Source organism: Acomys minous, assembly GCF_964271855.1.
Source record: "Acomys minous genome assembly, chromosome: 8".
NCBI classification, from domain to species: domain Eukaryota; kingdom Metazoa; phylum Chordata; class Mammalia; order Rodentia; family Muridae; genus Acomys; species Acomys minous.
The window spans coordinates 89,441,215-89,465,257 of NC_140489.1; the positions used below are offsets into that span (position 1 = coordinate 89,441,215).

The window sequence follows — 24,043 nt, forward strand, 5'->3', positions numbered from 1 at the left end:
TCTCCAAGTCAGAGACTGCGATGCTGACCCTGGACTTCATCAGTTGAGAGACTATGACTCTAAATCCTACATCCTTCCCACTACTGCCCACACCCGTGTCAACCATTGTCGCTGTATCATGTCATATAACTGATGCTATTGTTAGTGAGGTGTTCTCAGATTTTTATGCTTCTTGGTTACTGTTTGGGGAAGAGAAGAAAAAGAAGCTAGGCCTTGACTCCAGAAGGCTCCTCTGTGGGAAGGAACTGGAGCTTACAACAACCAAAGGAATGCCCCTTTGTTGGAGGCAAATTCCTATCCTGAGGAATGCCCCTGAAGGTTCAGGAAAGCACACAACAACTCCAGTGACCAAAGGGCACTTGCATGCTCTTCATGACTCAACTTGTGTAGCTTCTCTCTGTGCTGAGTCCTTCGCTCCCTCCCCCGTGTTGCATAACTTTCCATAAATTAGTTTATCAGTGGAGGTTCCCCCTTGTTATCTTGAGTGCCTCTGAAGTTGGGTAGAGATACCATTTATCTCTACATGCCCTGGGGCTCACACTCTGCTTGGCATGTGATAGACATTTGAAGACCATTTATTGAACCCATTCATCCACCTTCCCACCTGCTCATCCGTCATCCATTCATCCATCTACCTACCCACCCACTATCCCACCCACTGTCCGTCCATCCATCCATCCATCCATCCATCCATCTATCCATCCATCCATCCATCCACTTCCCTACATGTCCACTCATTTACTCACCCACCCAATTATTATCCATCCATCTATTCACCCACCACCCACTCATCTACTCAACTATTCAATATTTATTCATTCATCTACCTACCCCACTCACTTATCTTGTTTGTTTGTTTGTTTGCTTTTTAAATAGGATACTGTACCGGGAGTGACAACCCAAGATAACAGATCAAATCTGATACAGACTGTGCTCATGAAGAGCTTGCTCATAGTGTAGGGGTGAGAGAAAAGCCTTGTGAATAGAAAAGAAAGAATGAATGGAATGACGGATGACATTATTTGTTCCATATCTGAGATGCTTCAAGAAGAAATCATGTTTTAAAAGCGTATTTCCTGTCCTAAATGGTATAGCTGTGAGTGAGGCAGCTCCTACTCGTCTGTACCCTCCCCTGGAGGTGGTGGCAGCACCATCTGGCCCTCCCTTAGCTGGAATCCCAGGGAGACACAGGGCTCTCCATGGGGGCCTGAGTATGGAGGGAGGGCAGGGGGCATTGACTTAGTGACTGCAAGGTGGTGAATCCGTATCTTCTCCTGTGTCTCCTGGGAGGGATTCTGTCTGAAAGGACCAGGCAGATGTTCTGGGGCTAGGGTGATCACTCACTAGCCCTCCTCTGGGGACAGGAGGTAACAGCATACTTCTCTGAGAGCAAAGGCAGAGTGCTTTGATATTATGCTTGATCCAACCCACTAGGGGTTTGTGACACATCCAGACTCCGGGAGGCAGAGGAATGCTTTCCCTTTCCCTGGGCTTTGTGATGGATAGACCTGCCCACTGAGGCTGATTTAGTGACACAAGGCATTGCACGCTTTGGACCGCAGCTAGAAAAAAGCCTCATTGGGGCCCAGTATCTTATTCTCTTTTCTTTTTTTCTTTTTTTGTTCCTTCTTCTTCTTCTTCTTCTTCTTCTTCTTCTTCTTCTTCTTCTTCTTCTTCTTCTTCTTCCTCGTCTTCTTCCTCTTCTTCTTCTTCTTCCTCTTCTTCCTCTTCTTCCTCTTCTTCCTCTTCTTCCTCTTCTTCCTCTTCTTCCTCCTCCCTCTCCTCCTTTTTTTTTTTTTGTTCTTTTTTCCAAGACAGGGTTTTTCTGTGTAGCCCTAGCTGTCCTGGACTCACTTTGTAGACTAAGCTGGCCTCGAACTCACAGAGATCTGCCTGGCTCTGCAGGGTCCTCAAACTGTGCTGTGGTTTCTTTTGGGGGTGGGAGCAGCTGGGAGAAGTGGAGGGGTGAGGGGGGCGGCTTGGGAAATAGGGAGTCACTTTTTCATTTCCTACCTAAGCTACAGCCTTGTAAAAGGAGCAGCGGCTCTTCTTTCCTGCTGAGACTGTGGGGTGGGGGGCAAATGAATTTACTAATGTTCCCTTCCCAGGCCCTTGGGTAGTGCAGCTGGGGCAGAGGGGTGGGGGGTGGGGCGGGATGGAAGAGGAGGGGAGTGTTACCTAAGTAGAGGTTCTACTACCGGAAAGGGGAGGAGCAAAGGCCCGGCTCCCAATCCTGGGAAGAGTTCTGACCTGAAGGGAGGTGTGTTTTTCCTCTGGTAGAGGAGGCATGGCTGCCCCCTCCTGCAAGGACAGGACCCTCCTCCTCCTTGGTGAGCTGTTTGAAAGGGCATGAATCTAAGTGTTTTGCTTTGAGGAAGGACACCTTCCTGCCCAGAAACAATGGCGACAGAGCAGAGTGCCCATTTTCTTATACCTGTTAGATCAAGTCCAAGTTCCTTAATGTGCACCATGCGTGACCTGACCCTGCCTGTGTTTCTAGAAGTCTCTCTCTGCCCATGTTTATGGAAGGTGCAGGCAGTAGGCCCGGGATTATCTCAGTGAGGTTGTGGGTATAGCATGGGGTCACATTGTGGTGGCCCCTATTCTAAGGCTAGGCTTGCCCTGCCCTTGATCTCCCAGCAAAGATAGTCTAAGGCTCTTTGAGGTCATTTCGTCTGCCACTGTCTGAATGCATTGTGCCCGCCTGGTGCCATCATGTTCTGTCGCCACAGCCTGCCGTGTGGGCTGCCCTTTGTCACTACCACTTCCTAGCTGGCTTGGGTGTCTTCGTTTAAGCAGAGCCAGGCTGTATCTGAAAGTGACAGAAGTTAGCCGCCCAGCACAAGCTGCAGACAGGAGGTGTAGAAGCCAGAAGGACGTGGGAGAAGAGCTCACAAGGACATGGGGACGAGGGGAGCCAGGAGCTATGCAAGGTGAAACACCACCATGCCGGGACTCGACCCTCATGCCTTCTTTAACTCTTTGTGCATCCCTTCCCCCAAATTCCATGAGCACCTAGTCCCCTTCACCCCACTTCCCTGTTCAACTAACACTGTCTAGACTTGTCCCACAAAAGTGCTGATCCTGTCTCCTTCCGATATTGAGAGCATATAGTGGCTACCTCAAGTACAGTGTCTAGGTTCCTCTCCCGGATTCTAGAATATGGTTCAGTTGTGACGTGACAGATAGTTGCAGTAGTCTTTTTACTAGTGACACTTGGGCCACCCTGCCCCCTGCTGCTGCCCACACCTTTACAAAGACCATGGGGTAGCAGGTGGGTGCTCACTCAGTGACTGAGATGGAATGGACTTTGAACAGGTTTCTGCACATGTGTATCAGACCATGTGGAAATGTCCTGATGCCTAAGATTCCATATCTAGTCTCCAGTGCTTTCCAGTTGGCTGGGGAGACAACAGGAAGTCCTTGATAGAGGTCTGTGGGAAGCAGGGTGAGTCCGAGCGTTCTAATTTTCCTTATGTGATGGTAAGGGACAGAGACGGGCTTTTGCCTGGAGGACACGAGACCTTTCCTGGTGCTCAGGCTTCAGTCTGTAGAAACTGGGCAGTAGGACGTTAAGGGGACACAGTATCACAGTAGAAGGCTGACCTGAGTCCTTGGCATGGGAGCTTGTGGGACAGTGTCCTGTGCTCTCAGAGTCTGTGTTTTGTTGGTTGTAAACCTATGACGGAGGGATTTGGCCCGGCCATTTCTTCAGGGTCACTGTAACCCACTGCCTCTTCCCACCTCTCTCAGCTTCAGACTGAGTGCAAAGGTTGCAGATAGGGAAGGTCCCATGTTGGTGGCATCAGCCAAGGTTTTGCTAAGGCTGTCACATCCCGTTGTCACAGGCTGGGGGTCCTGGTCAATGGTCATCTATCCTTCCTGAGTTCTAGAGATGGGAAGCCTCAGTGACATTGTCATCCAGGCCATGTCATTCTGTAGGTGCTAGGGACCTTTCTCATGGCTTCCAGGCTTACGTGGCCTTGGAAGCATCAACTCTAGCCTTTACACAGTTCTCTCCTTATGTGTTTGTCTAAAAGTTCCTTTATAGGCGCTAGAGAGATGGCTGAGCTGGTAAGAGCGCTTTCTGCCCTTTCAGAGGACCTAGGTTCAACTCCTAGGGCACTGCTAGCTTGCAACCACTTGTAACTCCAGCTCCGGTACCCTCTTCTGGGCTCTGACTCTAAACTCACTTGTACCCCCTCATGTTTATATATCATTAAATTTTATATTATTCATAATTTAAAAATTAGAAGTCCCCATTAACAGTCATATTGAAGCAGAGTCCACCCTCTTCCACTATGGCCTCATATCTAGTTTTGTCTACAGTGACCCCGCTTCTAACCAGGGGGGAGGTTTTACAGTTCAGCCCGTCATTGATGCTTTCTTGACTCCCAGGTACTTAAGACCAAGTGACATATTAAGAGTGAGGGAAGCAGGAAGGAGGGGCCGGATCCTTGAAGGCCTGGTGTGCTAGTTTGCCTTTCACTTGGTTTATCCATTGGTTCGTTCATCTGAGACAAGCTTGGTCTCTAAGACAAACTTGGGGACTTTCAGGGCAGGTATTACTTTAGCTCTCTGACCTTGACCTGCCTGCTGCCCTCTCCATCTGGCCCGAAGGGTCTCTCTAAATGACTCCTTGGCTCTTTGTATCTCTGTAATTGGTGGGAGTTGGAAATCCACCTGATTGATGGGGGAAGCCGCTTTGCAAGGACACAGTTTGAGACAGATGGGCTCTGTTGATCAAGCGAAGAGGGTAAGGATGGAGTTCCTGACCTCTAGAGTAATCTCCATGACACATTCTCAGGAGCGTTAGAAAAGAGGGCAGACGTTTGAGTACCTCTGCAACTCCTGAGGGTCACTGTCCTCCTGGGGGTGCCATGGCTACTGTCACACCCATCTTGTCAAACTAAGGCAACGTGTATATCAAATAGTGAGGGAGCCCTTCCTCTGACTTCCTGATGAGTTGTAACATACTTGCTAGCCCACCGTTAAGTCAGCTCCCCTCCTCACAGCTTCCTGTTCACAAAGATCTGTGCAGTAATCACAGTTTTCTGGCATAACTTATGACTTGGCTCAGCGAGTAAAGGCTTTCTCTGAAACTTTGTGAGCTTTGCGCGTGCTTTTTCTTTTTCTTTTCCTACTTGCTTCTGGTTTTAGAAATACCCAAAAGGTCATGGCTTCCTGCAGACTCACTGTTAGGACCTTTTAGATATTTGGAAAATAATGCTATTTTAAGTTGTTGTTCCTTGACATTTCGGCTGTGTGCCTTGTTTCCGTGTGACTGAGGGCAGAGCAGATACTGAAGGGTTTGTAACCCATCAAGCTTTTGGTTCTACTCTCAATTTTGTCTGCCAGTTTCTCTATCTGTAACCATGTGATGATATAACCACTGTGCCCACCTGCGTATCCATGGCAGCCATAAAGTGCGTGACATTTATATTTTCATAGAGATTCTTGTACTGACCGATGTGTGTGTGTGTGTGTGTGTGTGTGTGTGTGTGAGAGAGAGAGAGAGAGAGAGAGAGAGAGAGAGAGAGAGAGAGAGAGAGAGAGAGACTTTATGTGTGTATATGTGTGCATGTGCGCGCGTGAGTGTGTGTTCAGATATGGAAGTCAGAGGAGACTGTTGAGTGTCTTGCTCTATCATTCTCTGCCTTAGTCCCCTGACACATAATCTCTCACTGATCTCAGGCTTATTAGTCCTCCTAGACTGGCCACCAAGTCCCAGGGTGGCCACCCTATCTTCATCTCATTACCTGTCAGCGCTGGGGTTATAGACACAAGTACAAGTACATGGCTCTTCCATGGATGCTGAGGATTCGAACTCAGGTCTTCATACTTGCACAGCAAGAGCTCTCATCTGCTGAACCATCTCCCTAGTCTCCCATCCTTGTTACATACTGGTTTTCTTCCTGCCCATGCTCGCTTGTAATTCTTATTTTTGTGACATTGAACAACTAGGACTGATGTATTTAGGAACAACTGAAGAAATCTCGGACTTCTACAGGATTGGAGAATTTTCCAAGGAATAGTTTGTTTTCTTTCTCTTTTTTTAAATAATTGTTTTTATTGGATACTTTATTGCCTATTCCTCATGAACAAAGGAATAAAGGAGTCCACGACTCTAACAAACTGATACATGCACATTACAATGCTGGCACTTTCCCCTTCTTTATGCTGGAGAGCCTGCTAAGGGAAGGGGCCGATCTAGCCATGCATCTGATGTCAAGGTTGACAGGAATATGAAGATCTACTCAGGAAGGGATTTATAACTTTATAATCATTGAAAGTAGAAAGGGAAGATATTTGAAATGTGTTAGGCTGGTAGATATAGTGTCTTACACCTCTAATTCCATTATTTGGGAGGCCAAGGCTGGAGGATTGCTGTGAATTTGAAACCAGCTTGGGTTAGCAAAGTAATTACTAAGTCAACCAAGGCTTAAGTAGTAAAACCCTGATTCAATCTTCTCATCCACTGAAAAACCCACAACCACCACCAACTATAACAACAACAACAGCAACAACAACAACAGCTTACCAGGAGTGGTGGCTCGTGTGTGTGTTGTAGCACTCAGGAGGCTAGGGCAGGAGGATCGTCATGCATCTGGGCCAGCCTGGGCTACCAAGTAAGACTATCTAAAACAAAAAAAACTAGGAACCATCGTGTCAAATTTATTTTTTGGTATAGGACATTAATTACTTTTCTTTAAAGGTAAACCCGGCTGCTCTCTGGGGTTTCTCATGATTTCTAGATGCAAGAGTTCTAAAGCCAGGGTCACGGTATCTATCAAGACACAGCTTAGCTGCGCCAGTGCGAGGGGACAGCTAGAGAGTGCGGAGCCTGAGCAAGGCCATCTAGCCCAGGTCCAGACTTTCCCTGACAAGAAGCTTGAGCGTTGACTGCTGATAATTGCACTCAGCTTGATTAGAACTTGAGCAATCCTTTCCAGCTCCAATACAGAAGGAGACAAAATGGGGGGGGGGGGGAAACTCATAAAATACAAGAATGTGACTTTTTGCATAAAAAATGCTCTTAGAAGTTTCATCTTTTCTTTAAAAATATTACTGTGTGTGTGTGTGTGTGTGTGTGTGTGTGTGTGTAGGTCAGAGGTCAGTTCTCTTCTATCCACCAAGTAGGTCCCAAGCATTAAACTTGGGTTGTCAGGCTTGGTGGCAAATGCCTTCACTCACTCGGTCATTTTGCCAGCCTCTAGTCCCATTTTTTTGATGATAGGTCTTCGCCTGTCTTTGCCAGGAGGCACCAGATGACTGCTGCACTCTCTTAGCCACACTAGCTGCTTTGCATCTGGGCCTGGTGGAGCTATAGAGGCTGGAACGGGAGACAAGCTTTGTCAGTTCCCACGTTGGAGGGTCCAGATCGTGCTGACGTATTATTTGTATAATTAGATGTGTTTTGGGGGACAGTGGAGGAGTTGAACCCAGGTGCTCACACTTGCAGCCCCCTGAGATTCTCCTCAACCTTATAATTAGACTTTTAAAGTCAACCTATTGTGTGGTAACATCAATCATACTGTGAAGGGACCCTATGATGGACACTAATGAAGAACTTGCAGTGCATGTTTTTTAACCCTCTGTATTTGGACTCATAAAGCTCAGCTCTGATGAGCTCACGTGCCCTGAAAGTGCCTGATATCGCATGAAATCGTTACCCCGAGACCTGTGACATATAAGACGGTATGGCATTTGCATATAACACACGTGTCCTTTTACATACTTTAAATGATCTCTAGATACATATTCAACAGACCCCGGTCTATGTAAATGTAATGTGAATAATTTCCTGTATGTTGCTTAGGGTGTAATGGCCAGGAAAAATATCTTCACATTCTCAGCATAGACACAAAATTCCTACGGCTGTTTTCCATGTTAGGATAATAGGGTTATTATAGGATATTAGAGCCTGTGGGTGCAGAGCACCTACTGTACTGATGCTTGTGGAAGGCCCAGTGCTGGGTTAAGGACTCTCAGCAAGAATGTAGAGTAAGCACATGGACCTGAAGCTCTTACAGCTTTGGCTCTGAAGGGGGCAGCCATTGAACACACAGCTCTTACGGCTCTGGCAGGTGTGGTCCAGCACCTGCTAGCGCAGGTTGAGGTCTTTGAGCTCATCTCCTCTGCTTGGGAACACCATACTTATGTGGGTTCACAGAAGGACATGGGCAGGCAGACCTGGGGGTGTTCTTGCCCTACAGTACAGGAGCTGTGTGAACTCACAGGTACCCCGTGTGTGTACACAGGTATGTGTCCCTGTGCCCATGCATGGAGGGAACATCCAGTATCCTTTGTTCCTTTGAGACAGTGTCTTTCACTGATCCTGGACCTAGATTGGAAGGTTGCAAGACCCAGTGATCCTCCTATCTCTGCCCCATCGACCCAGTGCTGGGGCCACAGGTGTGCATGACCACACCTGGCTTCTGTGTGGGTGCTGAGGATCTGAACTGAAGTCCTCTTCTCAACTGAGCCATCTTCTCAACCTTTGGGGGTGGTGTCTTTACTGCAGTGCTGTCATTACGAGTAGGTGGGTTGAGAGGACCATAGGCTGTAGATGATGAGGCCCAGCAGTGAGCAAGAATCTAACACGTGGGTGCCTCCTCTTTTTCCTATGCAGGCATGAGGCAGCATTTTTTCTCATCTTTAACCATGGTTCATAAAATGCCACTCAACTGTGTCCATCATCTCTCAGCTGGGAAAAAGCTTGTGTGGTGACTTCTGTGTTTTGAAGATGCATTTCTTTTTACAGTTCTGGAGTTTGAACCCAGGACCTGACACATTGCCAGAACTCTACCGTTGAGCTAGATCTTTAGCCCTGGGTTCTGTGCTTTAATACTAGTTTTATTTTGGAAACTAATTACTGTTGGTCTTGGTAAAGGCGCCGCAGAAGATCTGTTGCCTGGAGCATCAGCACAGATACAGATTTCTGGAATGTACAGTAAACGGGATGCCTTTTCTCCCTCAGAGATCTGCAAGGTTCCTCCCTCCCCATCCCTGAGCCCTGAGGGGTGTTTTGGTTAGCCTGACTGTTCAATCAGACCAGACCTAACAGCTACAGCAGGGTCACCTAGAGACCACAACCATGAGGTGCCATGACAGGCGGAGAGAGGGCTCTGAGGCTCCCGAGGACAAAGCCACTGTCAGAAAAACTGGTCATTCTGCCTCCCAGGAATGCTGGGAGCTGAAGGTCTTTCTGCCTCAGCCCTGGTGGGAACAGAATGGTGGCAGGGCCATGTCCAGTCTCTCAAGATGAAGCTGAACAAGAGAAGATGAGGAGATCATGTTTTGGGAGCATGACAGATTGGGTCTCCTACTTAGATGATCTTGGGTGAGCCCTCATGCTTTTTTTCCTCTTTGCCTCCTGGGATTATGAGGGGATGAAGTGAGGTGGTGTGTGACACCTAAGTGGCAGTGTCCTTTGGGGACAGTCTTTGTGCTATGCTTATGGGCTTGGAAAGAGCTACCTCTGCAGGCTCACAAACTGTCCTCACACACAATACTGTGGCCTGTCTGAACATCCTCTTCTCCCAGAAGGGTCAGCGCGACCTCCTAGTCTGGGGCGGGTTTGGCCTTGGTCTGTTTGGTCTTATCGTGGCTTCTCATGGCGTGCTTTCCAAAACACATCACTCATCTCCTCAGTCACGGGCTGAACGCATGCTGGGCTCCAAGGCTGCCCGTGTCAGACAGCTCTGCCCACTCCTCTGTCTTGAGCCCTAACTCTATTAGTATAGAAAATGCCCAGCTAAACGCCGTTGGGAGCTGAGGTCACCATGAGGCTTCTGGCCAGCAGAAGTCCGTCAGGTGGGGCTTGTGGACAAACAGTTGTCTTCCGGTGTGGAGGCTGTCTTGCTTTTGTACTTTGCCTGTATTCCTCCTTCTGGTATGGAGTAGGATGCAGTCTCCTTTCTGCAAATAGCAGAACATTGCAGGACAGACATTGGAGGTCAAGCCACCATGGCTGAATTCTCGTTCCATGCAACCTGACCTGACTACCCACAAGGGAGTGCTGCCCTACACTCACTCTGACACTGACACTAACAATTTAGCACTGCACATTTTAACAAGTCTGTAGGGTGTGTCCTTGCTTCCTGCGTATTTCCTTTTAGAATGACGTGTTCTCTTGAGTTCCATGAGCCTTTGGCCAAGATTTCTGCCTCTTGTACTTACACAGACTTCTACCTCTTGTACTTAGACTTCTTCCTCTTGTACTTACACAGATATCTGCCTCTTGTATTTGCACACAGACTTCTGCCTCTTGTACTTACACAGACTTCTGCCTCTTGTGATGAGACAAAGTCCCCACCCTCGGGGGCTGTGCCCATCCTGGGGCTTCACAGAGTCGAAAGAATCTTGTGACACTTGAGCACAGAGGGGAGCGCAGGCGTCGGTGAACAGCATGTCTCTTGGCCCATCTGGGGTTCCTAGCCTTGTAGGATGACAGAAACAGGTTAGGGGTTATTAGTGAGATTAATGCTTCAAGGAAATGGGCAGGCTGGCCCAGGAGGGTGTACTACTAGTTCCCCATGTTAAAGTTTACCACCTCTACTGTTACGCTGATACAGCATCCCAAACTGCTGTAGGGTCTACCAGCCCTTCTAGCTCTTAATTTCTCTTCCCTTTAGCTGTTTTGAATGCTAATGTCCTTACTGAAAATAGCTGTGGAACCAATATACAACCTCAAGATCATTTGTCTTGGGTTGTAAAATCAATCTTTTATTTTTCTTTCTTTCCTTCTTTCTATTACTACTACTACTACTACTACTAATAATAATAATAATTTGGCTTTTCATGACAGGGTTTTTCTGTGTAGCCTTGGCTATCCTGGACTCACTTTGTAGACCAGGCTGGCCTCAAACTCACAGAGATTTACCTGCCTGCCTTCCAAGTGCTGGGATCAACAGTGTGCACCACTGCACCCAGTTTGTAACATCAGTTCTTTAGCCAGGTATACAGCTCAGGGAAGTGCACAAGTCTGGACCTTGCTGTGCCTGTTGGGAAAGGGTCTTAAATTCAGGTTTTTGCTCTGTGTCCGAAGAGCAAGTTACAGAAATGCCATTGGGCACTGTTCAGATAGGATGCAGGCTTGTAGCTCCTTTGCATCTACTCCAAAATCACAGACACTGATGTTCCTTATGGGAGAACACTTTTCTAATGTATCCCAGACAGCAGCAGGAACTTACAAAGTACACACAATAGCTGAAAGTGGTGAATTCCTGGAAATCACTGCTCTGTTTGACACGATACAGTTTCCTATTATAAGACTAAGGGGCTTGGACTGAATCTTGGTTTTCAGTCCTTTCTTGTCAGGAAGACGTACAGTGGCCATTTAGATGTTCAGAGTTTGTATGTCCTGGGAGAAGCCCAAACTGCCAGCAATACTCTTAGGAACTGGTACTTTTATGCTAGGGTATATTTTTCTTTTTCTTTTTAAAAATTATTCATTTTTATGTACATTTGGTGTTTAGCCTACACAAATGTCTATGTGAGGGAGTCAGATCCATTGGAACTTGAGTTAAAGACAGTTGTGAGCTGCACGTAGTTGTTGGGAATTGAACCCCAGGTCCTCTGGAAGAGCAGCCAGTGCTCTTAACCACTGAGGCATCTCTCCAGCCCCAGGGTGCATTTTTCTAGCCAGGGATGTAGCTCAGTGGCAGAGCTCTTGCTTAGTATATGCAAGACCCAGGTTCAATCCTCAGCATCACCAATAAGCCAATAAATGTAATAAAGTTACCTTACCTAGAGTTGGGTTAATAGAGCTGTGTGAAGTGGCTCAGACCTGTAACCCCAGTTCTTGGGAGGCTGACACAGGAGGATGGTAAGTTAGAAGCTAGCCTGGGTTATACAGTGAGTTTCAAGCTAGCCCTTTTCTACAGAGTGAGTTCCTATTTCAAAAATCAAACAGTAGCAATAAAGTAAGCAAATAAGGCAAAACAGAAAAAAAGTTTTAAAAAAGCATCAAAAATAGGGTTAAATACTTATCCCATAAGGTTGTTAAGATCAAACAAGGAAAGAGTCACTTTACTGTGCCCATACCTGTTTATCCTGAAAGAGCAGGAGAGAGTACTGCCTGCTTCTTTGACATTGCATGCATGTGGCACATGTGTATATATGTGTGTGTGTATGCATGCAGGCAAAACATACACATACATAAGATAAAAAACAAATCTTATAAAAATAAAGAAGACAGCCATGCAACTTTGCAGAAACCATCAGTACTTAAGTATGATGAAAGATTAGCTCCCATTCATTTTTGTTTTTTTTTTAACCTGGCCCTGTGTCTTTAACTTGGTTAAATGTGGCTTTTCACTGGAGGTACAGAATTATACTATAGTAAATAGTTACTACTTTAAAAAGAAGCCAGAGGGAGCTGAGAAGAGACACACACCTTTAATCCCAGCACTTGGGAGGCAGAAGCAGGAGGATCTCTGTGAGTTCAAGCATGAGTCACACAGTGAGTTCTAGGAGAGTCAAGGCTACACAGTGAGATCCTGTTTAAAAACAACAACAACAAAAACAAAACCCAAAACAAAAGCATGCATGTGCGTCTGTGTGTGTGTGTGTGTGTGTGTGTGTGTGTGTGTGTACTTTTCTCCCACAGTAACTTTGGATTTTCTCCCACAGTAACTTTGGAATTCCCATTTACTATAGAATCTGCCTCATTTGAAAGTGATGGGAAGGGGGTTGGAGAGATGGCTCAGTGATTAAGAACATTCACTGCTTAAGCCGGGTGGTGGTGGCTCACGCCTTTAATCCTAGCACTTGGGAGGCAGAGGCAGGAGGATCTCTGTGAGTTCGAGGCAGCCTGGTGTACAGTGAGAGTTCCAGGTCAGCTAGAGCTGTTACACAGAGAAACCTTGTCTCAAAAAACAAACAAACAAACAAACAAAAAGAGCTTTCACTGCTCATCCAGAGGTCCTGAGTTCAATTCCCAGCACCCACATGGCAGCTCACAACTGTCTGATGCTGTCTTCTGGTGTGCAGATGTACATGTAGACAAACTATCCATATAATAAGATAATTAAGTATAAAAAATTCTTTATACCAAGAAGAGACTTTATACCCTATGATCATATACAGGCGGAGGAGGTCCCCCTCAGTCACAGTCATAGGGGAGGAGAATAGGGTGAAAGTGGGAGGGAGGGGGGAATGGGAGGCTAGAAGGGGTGGGATAACAATTGAGATGTAACATGATGAACAATAAATAAATAAATTTAAAAATAAGTGATGGGAAGGAATTATAAAAATAAAGAATTTGAGGAGTCTGCTTTAAAGCCATGAAGATGGAGGAGAATCCCTCATCCCCCTCAGAGGAAAGAACCTACAAACTAGTAAAAAGAGAAACAGAGTACCAGGCAGGGACTGAGCCAGAGCACAGTGAGGCATTGATAGTCATCGATGTTTCTTCTACGTTTGAGAAGAGAAAATCAAGGGATAATTTAGAAATGTAGAAAAAGACAAGAGAGTAATGGATAGTTAATAAGCATGGTTCAATTTCACCTTCGAGGAAGGCAGAGCAAAGTAAAACCACAGTGCCTGTGGCCCGGCTGGAGCTCAGTTGGTGGAGGCCAGTGTGTACAAAGCCCTGGGTCCATCCTGGTGCATACCTGTAATTCTACTGCTGGAGAGGTGGAGGCAGGAGCATCATAAGTTCAAGGTTATCCTCAGCCACATACCAAATTTGAGGCCAGTCTGAGGTTTGTAAAACACTAGCCCCGCCCCCCAAAAAACTCAGTTAAAAAAAAAAAAGACCTTCACAATCAGCTACCATTTCACATCTTCTCAGCATGCAAAAATGAGAAAAAAAGTTGACAGTGGATAAAAATGTGGGTCACCTAGAACATGATTTAACGGGATGTAAGTTGGTCTGACACTGTACTTTTGGGCACGCCATCTGTGCAGCCTACCATGGGAATGGTAACTCTGTAGTTGTATGTCAGCCTGTGTTTATAATGGGAGATATGAGAATGCTTATCTAAGGGTCATTTCGGTAACTCATGAACAAACAACCACTGGAAATAGCTTCCACTCACCACTAGCTGTATGTTGGAAGAATAACTTGCACATAGCAGCGATGCCTAGGGCCTTATAGACAGAGGCATTGTCCATCATCACAGGTAAGCCTGAGGGCTTCGTATGAAGCAGAAAAGCCAGTCATAGAAAACGTGTCTAACACAAGTCCACTCACACAGACCACAGGAACGGGAAACTGAATCATGCGCTGCTTAGGTCAAACTAAAAAGTTAGGAAAAGTGGCTTGTTAGAGATCGTATTTCCTGCCTGGGAGATGGCTCAGCAAGTGAAAGTGTTTGCCGCACAAGCCTGGTGACTTGAGTTCAGTCCCCAGAAACCATATAAAAGGTCAGATGTGGTGTTGTGCATCAGCAGTCCTAGCATTGCTACTGTGAGATGGAAGGCAGAGGCTGGAGAATCGACTGGAAGCTTGTGGACATGGGATGGCAAAGACAAGAGAGACCTCAGTAGAGTCCAGGTCCAAAGTCGACTCCTGAGAGCTGCCCTTTGACCTCCACAGGACCTAGTCTCCAGGGTGTGGCTACAGGCACATGTGTCTCTCTACTAAAGAAATTTTATTTTTTAAAGGAAAGAAATGATATTTTCAGCTCTACTGAAACAGAGTTTTAACAAGACCCCGCAGGCATTCCTACATATTAATTAAGGTTGGCTTTTGCAAAGCAGGGAAAAAAAAATCAGGTTAAGTCTTTGTTAAATTTTAAGCTAAAAATCAAGTGAGAGTTACATTGAAAACTGTGTGACCCGTAAGAAGAAAAACAAGGGACAAACAGGATGTAAAATTTAGGCCAGGAATGATGGCGCATGACTTTAATCCCAGCACCGGGGAGGCAGAGGCAGGTAGTGAGTTCAAAACCAGCCTGATCTACAGAGTGAGTTCTAGGACAGCCAAGGCTACATAGCAAGATCCTGTCTTAAAACAAAGCATAAAGTCAGGTTCTTTATCCTTTGGGAAGACTGAGTGGGTAAATCATGTGAGGGTTTTCGCTGGTGAGGCCTTCACTGTGCCCTGAGTTGCTGAATCTTTGCAACATCTGTGTATTACAAATATTCCTTGCATCTATTTAAGTAGAATACATACTATTTTTTAAAAATGAAGAGTTTAGAGAGCTAGGGAGATGGCTCCATTGGTAAAATGTGTGTGTAGGCACAAGGGCGTGAGTTGGATTGCCAGCATCCACAGTCAAGGCAGGTTGTGCTGATGCCTGCATGGAACCCCAGGGTTCACTGGCCCCCAAGTGACTTGGTGAGTGCTAGATGCACTGGGAGCCCTGCTTTACAAAATAAGGTGGACAATGAGGAAGACATCTGACATTGACCTCTGACCTCCGTGCACACTCGCACACACATGAACACACAGGTGCACACACATGAACATGTACATGTATGAACAGAAGGAAGGAAGGAAGGAAGGGGTTAAAGTGAGAGGAAGAAGAACTGGGGTTAGCTTGGAAGGGTTGGGGAGCCTAGTGTCTGTGGAGTAAAGGCTTCCCTGGCTGCCCTGGGTCAGAGATGTTATGTGTCAGGATATCCACCTGGCCTGTGACTGTCAGCTAGGGGAGGCGTCACTCGGTGGGTGGTCTAGGATGAAGAATACGCAGGTTTCCCTGGTTGCCTCTTAACTTGCTGACTTGGAGGATAGTTTGCATGGTGCTCTGCTTCCTGTATGGCCCCCTACAGATCTCCCTGTGACTGTGTGGGCAATTTATAAAAACTGCCTGTGATCAGGGATGGAGGGATGGCTCAGTAGTTAGAGCACGTGACGCTCTTTCAGAGGACCACGGTGGTGGCTTACAGCTACCTCTGACTCCTTCCAGGAGGTCTGATGCCCTCTTCTGGCCTGGTATCAGGCATACATGTGGTACATATACATACAAACATACATACATAAGTGTAGGCAAAACACTCATACACAGAAAAATATGTTAAAAATTTGCATGTGATCATTTGCATAAGCAAAACAAGTAAAGTTAGGGGATACAAATTAGGAAGAAGAAATAAAATAGGCCTATGATTTTGCTTCACTGAACACCCCTTGTTTACATGTTAGTGTATTTCCTTCCAGCTTTTCTTCTACATATTAATGAACAAGGGGCCATGGTGGTACTTAGAAGTGGGGACATTGGGAGTTTAAGGTCAACTTTTGCCATATGGTGACTTTGAGGCCAGCTGGGCTAATATGATGTGTCTCAAAAACCAAGCAAACAAACAATGTGTAACGTGTACAATGTGTTAACGGTGTGCAAATGCGCGTGCGGAGGCTTCCCTCCTGAAATGCAGGCTTGCTGCTCTTACTACCTCACGCGCATTTCGCTATTTGAATATGTCACCTTAAATGTGTCGAAACCAACCATGGTAATGAGTTAACACTAGCAAGAATAATGTGAGAAATGTTAACTCCACTGCCCCCCCCCCCACACGCTGGAAAATTTTGGCAAGGATCTGATATTGAGGGTCCTAATTTTCTTACTTTTTTTTTCTCTTACTGCCTGCCTCTAGGAGAACCTAGTGGTGTTCTCCATGTTCGTGGTGCATAAAATGTCTTGCAAAAAATTCTGTTATTGAGAAATTGTGGTGCTTGGGGAGGGGAGGGTGTTCCCTGAAAATTATACTCAAGGTCAGTTGTAGCCAGAGACGTGAAAATCTCCATGGTTTCCTTGACTCGGGACCTGCATCTCAAGGTCAGAGTTCCTAACATTGTTGCTTTGAGCAAAAGCCACCGAATGCTTATCTCTTCTTAAGGTTTTTGTTGGAAGATCCACCACAAACTGTATCAGTGGGAAAAACAAAACTGAAAAGCACAACAACAAAACATAACTGTGGCAGCTGGGTCATTCTGACCCAGATCCGCCTGGAATCCTTCTAAATGTGGCACCCAGCCAGCCCATGCCTCTTCACTGGTAAGCGCTCATAATCAGACTCATTGTTTCAGAGCCAGGGATACGTGCCCGAGCCTGTCTGGGTCTGTAGGAGGAGAAGACTGTGCATCTTCCAAGCAGTGAGCTGTGTACATGCTTACCTTCATTAGTGGCTGCGTGGGGTGCCATGTTCCTGATGCTGGAGACCCTCTGGGACGGGGCTGAGCCTTGCTCATTTCATTATAGACAGTTTCCATGTAAACAGCCTTTGCTGAGCGTCTAGGACATGCCACGGTTTGTCAAAGGTTTGTTAGGGTATCGATCTTTTAAAATGTTTCAACTCAATAGTCTTTTAAGGGTACTTCACTCTTTGTTCTGCTGAGAAAGTGAAGGTTCTGGGGAGTTGTCACTCATCTCCATTATATATCGGGCACCCCTAAATGTTTAAGTGAGTGAGTGAGAAATGAATTCCAACACTGGTGGAAGAAAAAGACCTTAAGGAGAGTGACTGGCTGATATGGACCGAGAGAGTGGGTCCCAACAGTTCAGAGGTTTCCTAATCTCCCAATGATTCACGCCTCCCAACAAACGGTTTTTAAGTTCTAGGTTCAAAAGGGGCATCAACATAGGCAAATAGGACAAGACAGATGAAGTATGTTTATAACATGGCCAAGGGCTGGAGAGATGGCTCAGTGGCTAAGAGCTCAGCCTTCTCTTGCAGAAGACCCAGGCTTGATTCCCAGCCCTCACATGATGGCTCACGCCCACCTGTTACTCCAGTGCCAGAAGATCCAACCCCCTCTTCTGGCCTGCATGGGCACCAGGCAGAGACATGTGGTACACAGACATACATAGAGGCAAAATACTCATACACATAAAATATATCTTTTTTTTAAAAAAGGACAAATACTGACGGCAACCACAGCTAAGTACGTCATCCTACCTAATCCCCGTGGAGATTTCAAGGAAGCATCCTTATCTCCACGGACCGCCAAGGAAGCTGGAGGTCAGAGAGGCGAGAGGGGTCTGCCATGGGTCACAGGGTAACAGCGGGTGAGGAGGCTAGGACTGGAACGGAGCACAGATGTCCCCAAGCTTCCCTGGAGATGCTACTTTCTTTTCTTTCCTGTAAACCAATGCCAGGGGTGCACATTTCACTGTGAGGTCCAAACTTTATTTTGTATTTGATGAAGGGAAGAGACAAATGACAGAGGCTTCAGAGCTTTCTTTCATAGAACCAAACCTGAAGTGTCGCTCCTACCCCCAAGGAGAGATTGAGTGTAGAGAGCCAAGCAGATGGGGAAAGCTTTTGGGTAAGATTAGGAGTGCGGGGAGGAGTTTGTGTGGAGGCCCCATGCCCCCTTTTTTGAAGCCAACACCAGCATGCTGTTCAATTTGGTACACCCTTTGTTCTTTACGTGGATACATGCATCAGAAACTTTTAAGTTTTTTTTCCCCCTTGATGTCTCAAGTCTCTCAGGCTGTCCTTGAAATTGCTATGTAGCATCAAACATGACCTTGAGCTCCTTAGTTTCCTGCCTCCACCGCTAGAGTGCTGGGATTATAGGCACATAACCAGACTTGGCTTATTCTGTGGTGGGGCTTGAACCCAGGGCTTTGTGCATGCCAGGGGACCACTCTGCTTTTATCCTGTTTGCAAGAATACAGTTATACTTTCTTACTTTAAGAGAGGGAAATGCAGATATACAGTCATAATATAACATGTGTGTTCTAAAAAAAAAATCGTTGCACCATGTGAGACTATGATAAGGACCTACATTTGTTTATTGGGATGGGGTTAAGGACACAGAGCTCAAATGCTTCATCAGTGGCACTTTAAAAAAAAAAAAGATTTATTTATTTACTATGTCTACAGTGTTCTTCCTGCATATGCCTGGACACCGGAAGAGGGCACCAGATCTCATTGTAGATGCTTGTGAGCCTTCATGTGGTTGCTGGGAATTGAACTTGGGATCTTTGGAAGAGCAGCCAGTGCTCTTAGCCTCTGAGCCATCTCTCCAGCCCAGTGGCACATTAAAAAAAAAAAGAGACAAAATCCTAGTAAAAAGGCTAGCATTCATACACATGTGCAAATGGTTAAGAAATATATAAACCCTACAATCAAGAAAAAAATGCTACCTTGAAGGGCACAGGCAAATGTGATGAGTCATACACACACAGGTGTGCCTGTGCTTACTGTGGGATAGAGGAAGAAGGGAGCTGTAGAAATCTGTAGAAAATTCTAGTGCCCCACATGCAGGGGCAGAACTACATGCTGCTGGAGTAGCTGGCAGGTCTTGTAGAATGTGGATGCATGCATGATTTTGTGTGTCCCTATGTAGCTAGGTGCCATTTAGACTCACTTGTCTTAGTATATCAAAATAGTTGCCCCATTTAAAAGCTTAAAACCAAACAAATTACATCTTTTGTTTTTTGTTTTTCGACAGGCATGGTGGCCTGTGATTCTGTGAGACCTACACAGTGCCAGGCCAGCCAGGGCTACTGAGTAAGACTCTGTCTCAAAAAGAACTATTTTATTACACTTTATCAGTGTGTGTGTGTGTGTGTGTGTGTGTGTGTGTGTGTGTGTGTGTGTTGGAGGAGTGTGCACATAGGCCACAGTAGCCATATTGAAGTCAGCAGACAACCTCTAGGAGTTGGTTCTCTCCTACCATGTAGGTATCTGGGGACTGAATTTAGGTCATCTGGCCTGGCAGTAATCACCCTTATCCCCTGAGCTAGCTTGTGGGCCCTAAAACTAGATTGTTTTGTAATGATGGTTTCAGGAGGGGTTAGGTATGGTACATGTGGAGGTAGAAATTCACTGTCAGTCCAGACGTTTACATTTCTGTCTGTTAATCTCTTTCAGGCGGCTACGTTTCTTAGGAGAAAGGACATCTCTCTCTGCTCTTTGATCTTGACCCCAGCCCATAGGATGACCATCGATTGAGTTACATATAAATGAGAGGTAAACAATGCATTCATTGATTTAAATGACTGAATGATTTCTCTGCCACTTTGAGCCCTGCTATTCTGGAATTCGCTGATTCAGGGAAGGGACTGACACAGTCTAGCTAGATGGGAAAACTGAGGCCTTGGCTCTTCATAAGCCCCCACAAAACGCAACACCAGTTCTGTGCACACGATTTGCTTTATCTTCTTAACTTCCTGGCTATGACCAATAAGGTTGTAGGCTTTTAATATTTTGCCTACAGCCGGGTATTCAAAGTGTTCATTCTTCTTGATGATTTTGTTGTTGCTCTGAGCTCTTTGCTCCTCCTTCCCCCCCTGTCTTTCTTTTTCCTTCTTTCCTAGTGAAAGGCCATCACTGCAAATACGTTCTTCCAAACACTCTTTGTTGTGTGGCACTGTAACTCAGGGGCCAAGCACTTGCACAGATATTTTTTTTTATTCTCCAGGCACTGTGATTGGCGTGGGGTGGACACATCTGTATTCTCTTGTAGACGCCTCCATGTGAGGGGAGACAGCCAAGCAACAGGCTGATTGTTCTAAGGAATCGATATAAGTATAGCAGCCTACACCGGGATAGTAGGACTGGGAAGGAAGAAGGCAGCGGGGAGGGATTCTGTTCAGCGCTAGAAGCAGGTCCACTGCACCTTGGAAGAGATGCTTGAGCTGGGTATTGAAGGATGAGTAGGAGTTCGTAATACTACTAGAGAGTAAGGGCTTTCTTTACAGCAGGGTAACACACAACAAGGCAGGGGAGTTGGCTCTCACCTTCAGGGAACATCTGATGGGTGCTGGGTGGTGGCAGCACCATCACCTGGGTGCTCCTGTGAAGTTCGTGTCCTCAAGTGATCTGGAAACCGCTCAGGGACACGTTTTATAAAACTCAAGGCATGTTTACCTGTGGATAGTAGTCATCATAGTCTTCTGGATCATTCTGTTGAATAAACAGAGACTCTGTTGCCTCTTGAAGGTCGTTACTTCCAGTCTTTGTGGTTGGGGAGGAAAAATAAAATTTTTATATTTTTATAAAATGTGGTAGCGACTGGTGCAATGGCCGTGTTCGTGACCTCGGTGTTCTGTTTATGTGGAAGGGGCTTTTCCAGGGCAGAGCAGCATTTGTTATGGAGAAGGGACGGGCTGGGAGTTAAGTCAGGAGGACAGGACATGCCACACCTGTAGCAGCTCCTCATCCTGGTGTGGTGAGGGGGAGCAGGCTCTCTCTGCCATGCCATTATGCCCCTTTCCTGTCCTGCTGCAAGTCAAGGAGGGAAAAGCCCAGCCATGGCAAAGCCCCGTCCCCCTTCAGACCCACAAACCCCACTTTGTTAAATTTCTTCCTGTGCTAACGTAGACCAACTTAAAGAGTTAATTGACTAGAGAAAAAATGAGAAACACCTAAAAATGCTGAACTCTTCCATGCAGAGGCGACTGCAGTGCAGGCTCCATCAGTTGCTTTGTGAGTTCTGCAGAGTCACAGGCTGAGAAAGCTGATGGTCATCACTGTGATCCTGCTGTGCCTGGTGCTTTTACATTCCAGGGACTGCTGCCAGACCTCTGTGCACAGCAACTTACTGCATCTACACAGCTCACCTCAAAAAGGGAGCTGTTGTTGTTGTTGTTTTTAACTCTATTTTTCAGGTTTGGGAAACTGAAATGCATAATGGTTAACTTGCTCATGGTCGAACATCTAGTAGGTCAGGGTGCAAATGCAGTCCCGGACCAGGAGCACATGGTATACAAACTGCTGTTTAATTGTCTCTGTGTTACAACTGATGCAGTTACGGTAATCAGAATATGTTATAATATATGTCTAAACTCATATATAATCATTTAAGGCATACAATATACATGTATGAAAATTTTATGTTATATGTATGCACCATGTGTGCGCAGATGCCCACAGAAGCCAGAAGGTGTCAGATCCCCTGGAACTGGAGTTGCAGGGAGTTGAAAGCCACCATGTGAATACTGAGACTTGAACCTGGATCCTCTGCAAGAGCAGCGAGTGCTTTTAACCACCAAGCCATCTCTCCAGTTCCAGAGCAACAGTGTTAAAGCTTTTTTGTTTCCTTCTGCTGCCAACCCCCGACTCCTCATCTCTTTCCTTCCTTTCCTCCCTCCTTCCCACCTTCCACGCTTCCTTCCTTCTTTCCTTCCATGTGTCCTCGTATGGTGACTGAACTCCCCATGGCCTCTAGGTCAGCTCTCCACCCCTGAGCCATGTCCTCAGCCCATACGTCACAGACTAAGAGGGTGCGTGTTATTTGCAATGCTTTCATTGGATGCGGGTGTTGTAGGCTACTGAGATATCCTTCCTTCCTTTGCGTTTCTCTAGCTCTCAGTTTCCCCGTCACCAACAGGGCTCTGGCAGGAGGCCACAGGTGCTTTATGTGAGGCGCTCCTTCTCCATCTTCCTTTGAAGGAGAACGAGGAGGGCAGGGGTCCCAGGAAGCTGCTTGGGGCTCCTGAATCTTTTCAAACAGGACCACCAGGGGGCGCTGCTCCACAGTTGACAGGAGGTGTATGAATGGGTGGTCTGGATGCCACTTTTCCTAGGAGCCCATTGCTCAGGCAGGGGTGGGGGTGATGTGTGTGTGTGTGTGTGTGTGTGTGTGTGTGTGTGTGTGTGTGTGTGTGTGTGTGTGTGTGTTTTGTTTGAGATAGGGTTTCTCTGTGTAACAACCCTGGCTGTCATAGGCTTGCCTGGTAGAGCAGGCTGGCCTTGAACTCACAGAGATCCACCTGCCTCCCCAGTGCTGGGATTAAAGGCGTGCTCCACCACGCTTGGCTCGTGTGTGTGTGTCTTAGTTCTACCTTGTGGTATCTGGTACTTTTGAGGATGATATTTAGAAACGTCTAGGAACTGCCTTTGCTGACTTGAACAATAACAAGAATAACTCAACTTCTTAGATTTTTGTCACGTGCATAAATAGCATTGAAATTCCCAACTTGTATTCAAGTGAGTCATCACTGTAGATAAACAAAGACTAAAGTGTCTGCCACAAGTAGGGTTGTCTGTCACTTCCCTTCTTCCCTAGGAGTTGGTCTAGAGTCCTAGAGTCATAGAAGAAGAAATGTACAGAATATGGAGACTGCCATGTGAGTGCCTTGGCATGTATGCACACATACAGACACACCTGTGCAAAAATCAGTAAATATTTAAAAATAACTTCAAGGAGGTTCCTGGTGGCATGGTGTTTCCTGTGTTTAGGAGGTGATGGCTCTGAGGGACACTGGTCACTTCTGGTTCATGCTAGTGTTGTATACACTGCACTGTCCACTCAACTGCCCTGCACAGCAGAGCTCTGGTCACCACCCTTTGTTCTCCACACCAATGTACTTGGTTTTGCACTCCCACGTACAGAGACTTCTATATTGTTGTAAAAAAGGACCAGTTGGACTGCCTGTGGTTAGACAAATGGATTGTTATGTACCTGCCGGGAGAGCACTGTGACCCACAAGCACTTCAGTTCTGAGAACATTGACCCAGCAGGAGTGTTGGGGCAGATGGAGCTTGGAACAGCCACTGCCAATTCCCCTTTCTTTTCTGTGGGGAGTGGTTGCAGTGTGCGCGGCAAGGCGGCAGATACCAGTTCTGATACCATTCAGTGTCAGGGCTCCTGAGCTATGGTGTCAGGTCGACAACCTCCCCCCCCTCCTGGGCTCCCTGCTGCTCATCAGGGTGGAACAGAGCGGGCCCACTCCGTCCTGCCCTATGTCCTGTTCTCCCAGGCAGATCAAAGGTGCCGACTGAGGGGAGGAGGGGGGGCAGCCACTGTGTGCTTCCGCCCTTAAGGGGATTTGCAACCTGCTCTTAGCTGGCTGGTTTAAGGGCTGTGCGCAGTGACCAGCTTTCTGTAAGGTATGGTGGCTTTGGCTTTGGGGTTGGAGAGGTCTGTGTTGGCTTTTGCTTATTTGTGGCAGAACTGGCTGGGATAAGCCGATTAGCAGCCTCTTGTAAGGTGTGGGATGCATAACCAGAAGGAAGCCCACTTAAGGATGTCCTTGGTGCTGTTTGCCATGGTATGTAAGGAAGAGGTAAATGATTTGTTATATGCAGGATGAATATAAAAGCCACAGTCAAAGCTATCACAAAGGGCGGGCTAAGGGGACCTCGGACACTCTTTTGGAGCATGCTTTGCTAGCCCTGGAGAGCGGGCTTTCCAGTGACG

General features: G+C 46.5%; 1 protein-coding gene across 9 annotated transcripts in view; it reads left to right on the plus strand.

Annotated features, from left to right (window-relative positions):
* Positions 1-24,043, plus strand: part of GREB1 (growth regulating estrogen receptor binding 1) — a 137,644-nt gene that overhangs the window by 30,061 nt on the left and 83,540 nt on the right. For 8 of the 9 annotated variants that reach the window (XM_084792223.1, XM_084792220.1, XM_084792219.1 and 5 more), the window contains exon 2: positions 19,771-19,869. The gene's annotated coding sequence lies outside the window, so the exon portion shown is untranslated. Of the gene's footprint in view, positions 1-19,696; positions 19,870-24,043 lie in introns of those variants that run through there. The other variant, XM_084792222.1, reaches the window with a different exon arrangement.